This window comes from Vulpes vulpes, chromosome 1 (genome assembly GCF_048418805.1).
Source record: "Vulpes vulpes isolate BD-2025 chromosome 1, VulVul3, whole genome shotgun sequence".
Classification (NCBI taxonomy): domain Eukaryota; kingdom Metazoa; phylum Chordata; class Mammalia; order Carnivora; family Canidae; genus Vulpes; species Vulpes vulpes.
In genome coordinates this window covers 101,075,049-101,078,077 of record NC_132780.1, presented here as the reverse complement: position 1 = coordinate 101,078,077, position 3,029 = coordinate 101,075,049, and the positions used below count along the sequence as shown (strand labels likewise).

The 3,029-nt window shown below is 40.6% G+C and overlaps 1 pseudogene; it reads left to right on the top strand.

The window, feature by feature from the left end:
* Window positions 1-1,968: 1,968 nt before the first annotated feature.
* Window positions 1,969-2,610, top strand: LOC112913663 (large ribosomal subunit protein uL15-like; annotated as a pseudogene).
* Window positions 2,611-3,029: the final 419 nt, after the last annotated feature.

The following is a 3,029-nucleotide window of genomic DNA, read 5'->3' as shown; positions in this document are numbered from 1 at the left end:
AAATATAAACTGTAACATGGCAGGAGATTGCTGGTGTTTGACACTGTGTCTGGGAAGGAAGGGCCAGATCACCGGACCTTTGGCATCTGCTGTACACAGGCCTTGAAGGGCTGCTGGAGTCCTCAAAGGCCCTAGACCTTGGCCCCAAAGGAGGGATTAGAGCGTTGCTCTGTAACGGACTCCAGGCTGGCTTATTTGGTGGAGCATGTGACTCTTGACCTTGGGGTTGTGAGTTTGAGCCCCATGTGGAATATAGAGATTACTAAAAATGAATTAAAAATCTTTAAAAAAAAAAAGTCAGTTGCTCTGTAAAGCTAGTTGGTGTCCTCGATCAGTCTTATCCCTGCTTTAGGAAGCAAGAAGCATTGTTGCTTGGATGACTAGAGGGTGTGTTTCAAGCCCTGAGATACGTTTGAGTTGAAAGGCTTGAATTTCATTGAATATTTCTCTATTTTTACATTTCTTTGCATTGTGTTTTTTGGGGAAATGAGGTGTTTCCAGTTACGAAATCTAACAACTACTTTTGGAGACCTGCCCACATCTCTGGGATTTGAATGGAGGTTGTGTTCCATTTTACTCTCTTTTAAGTTTACATTTCACATGTTTCTCTTCTCTGCTCCCCTTGCCAACTGGGGACTCCCTGTCGGCTTCTTAAAGTTTGCTGCTTAGAGTTAAGTGCAACAGGCGGGTAGTCACACTGCAAGTTCTTTCGGGATCTCTGGCAAACCGTGTGCCCGGTGATGGCCGTTGCTACCTTGGGATCTGCAAGGCTGGGCCTTCTCGGTCCATGCGGTCCACCGCCCTCTGCTGTAATTGGAATACTTTGCCAGTATCTAATCTCTTTGGAGATAAAATTCAAGAGTGTTACTGAATGTTAATTTTCTTTTGCAGAATATACGGTACCATGTCTAAATTAATTATTATTTAAAATCTTCTCATTCCTCAACTCATCCTAATTTGCTTTGCCTCTAACCTATTCAGTTCCTTTGGCAGAATTATGCAAAATACGTGTCACCCACTGTTGAGATTGTTTGGCCCCTGATATATTTATATTGATTTGTTCCTGGTGGTAGTTTGCCCTAAGATGTGTCTAGAAGGCAGATATTTTATGAAAAAACTGTTTGTAGTGAATGTTGTATGTGGAATTCAGAGGAAAACCCAGATTTAGTGATTGACAGTGCCGAAAAATGCAAGTAACTAGCCATTGTTCAAATAACAATGGTCTTGTTTCTCTTTCGTGGCCTTTTAGACTTTTATTGCCCTAAAATTCCATTTTATTGGGAACTGATTTTCCACCTGGTCTTTCTTGACAGGGTTTTCTTTTACTTTAAACAGTTTCTAAACAAAATTCTTTATTTTAAGGAGGAAAAAAGCCACTCACTATTAGAGTAATTTATTATGAAACTGAAGCTGATTGATTAGTAATTAGTAATACTTCTTAAAAAGCACTTAGAATCCTTATGACAATAGCAAAAGTGAAGACAATCTAATAGATTTTAGGAAGCCAAAAGTTGTTTCCACATTGAAAATATTTTTCTAAGTAAATTGTAGATTAAGTTTATTATATAAGAGGAAGGCTTGGCCTCTCTGAAAAATTAAAAAATCTCTGTAATCTATTTTTTTCATCTTTAAAATGAAGATGCCAAAGAAGGATGACCATCATCTGTAATATTCCATGACAGTTTTATTGCAGCAGACTCACTATAGATGTTGATTTTTATGATGGACTTCTAAGTCACAGTCCATATGCAAGAAACCCACTTGGGAAAGGCACAGTGTTTGTGTGCCCCAACTCTCTCTCTCTGTAAGAATATAACTGAAGTGTTGTTCCAAAATTTATTGTAAGAATAATTCTGCATGACTTCTATCTTTTTGCTCATAAAATAAGACTCTAACTCATAAGAATTTGTACCAGTTTTTCAATTCTAGATAATTAGAATTCTGTGGCCTTAAGATATGCTAACAGCAATGGCAAAGAATATAGGAAAAGAAAAACTAGGAAGATACCAAATACTTTTTGGAGTTTACAGACATCTTTGTTGTGCTAAGTTAGCCTCCTGGACAAAGTATATTCCATCAGTTACTTGTATTAGAATCAGCAGGATGTTGTTAAGAAATGGTGATACCGCCTTTTTCCTCTGGGCCGCCAACGTGCCATCTAGACTGAGGAAGACCCAAAAACTTCGGGGCTAGGTGAGCCATGGCCACAATCGCATCGGCAAGCACCGGAAGCACCCAGGAGGCCTGGGTAATGCTGGTGGCATGCATCATCACAGGATCAACTTCGACAAATATCACCCAGGTTACTTTGGAAAAGTCAGTATGAGACATTACCACTTAAAGAGGAACCAGAGCTTCTGCCCAACTGTCAGCCTTGATAAACTGTGGATCTTAGTCAGTGAGCAGACACGGGTAAATGCTGCCAGAAACAAGACTGGAGCTGCTCCTATTATCGATGTGGTGCGATTGGGCTACTACAAAGTTTTGGGAAAGGGAAAGCTCCCAAAACAGCCTGTCATCGTGAAGGCCAAATTCTTCAGTAGAAGAGCTGAGAAGATAAAGGGTGTGGGGGGCGCCTGCGTTCTGGTAGCTTGAAACCACATAGGGGGAGGTTCATTAAATGCTAACAAGTGCTTTTCTCTTGTGGTCTGGGTATAAATTCTTTAGCACCCCTACCTCCCTACCTGTACAGAAACACGCCTAAACAGATTTTTAGGAGTAAGGATATGAGGGCCTGAGCTCCTCTACCAGCTCCCCTCAGAAAGTGTGCGAGAGATGGCACCAGCACATAAAGGATTTGGCCCAGTATCTAACTTGAACATTTTCATTTAGAATGTGTGAATGTGATACCTGTGATAGCACATGGATGTATCTTAGAGTTGAAAGGCCAGTTTGCATTGTATATTCGGAATATACAATGAGTGGGAGAATATACCCTTAACTGTAATGTGTGGCTCTATAGCTCTACACCGTACATGGGGCTTGAACTCAACCAGGAGATCAAGTTAGAGCTCTACCAACTAAGCCAG